The sequence below is a fragment of the Meriones unguiculatus genome, chromosome 10 (genome assembly GCF_030254825.1).
Source record: "Meriones unguiculatus strain TT.TT164.6M chromosome 10, Bangor_MerUng_6.1, whole genome shotgun sequence".
Lineage (NCBI taxonomy): Eukaryota > Metazoa > Chordata > Mammalia > Rodentia > Muridae > Meriones > Meriones unguiculatus.
In genome coordinates this window covers 68,121,418-68,122,008 of record NC_083358.1, presented here as the reverse complement: position 1 = coordinate 68,122,008, position 591 = coordinate 68,121,418, and positions in this window count along the sequence as shown.

The window sequence follows — 591 nt, the reverse complement described above, 5'->3', positions numbered from 1 at the left end:
GCAGAGGATAGTGGTATGCTTTTTTAATCCAGACTCCTTAGTGGCCAAGGAAGCCAGACTATGTGATTTGGGGGATAGACTGGTCACAGAGCAAATTCTACATAACTTCATCATGATGAGATCATGTTTCAAATATAGACATATTTAAATATATATAAATGAAAAAACATTCTTTGTTCATGAATTGATTAATTAGAAGAATCTATATTGCTAAAATGTCCATTCTATCCAAAGATATCTACAAACTCAATGAAATCTTAATAAAATACCAGTAATTCTCCTCACAGATAAGAACAGCCTTCAAGCAGGGCATGATAGTACACACCTTTACCCCAGCACTCAAGAGGCAGAGACAGGCAGATTTCTGTGAGTTCTAAGCCAGCCTGGTCTACAATGCAAGTACAGGGCAGCCAGGTCTAATACACAGAGAAACCTTGTCTCAAAAAGCAAACAAACAAAGCCTTCAAATCTATATGATACCTCAAAAAAATGAAAAACAGGAGCCATTATACTCCAAAATACACTACTGAGTCACAATGACCAAAGCAACAAAGCTGGGCAGAAAAACAGAATCACAGAGCAATGGAACTG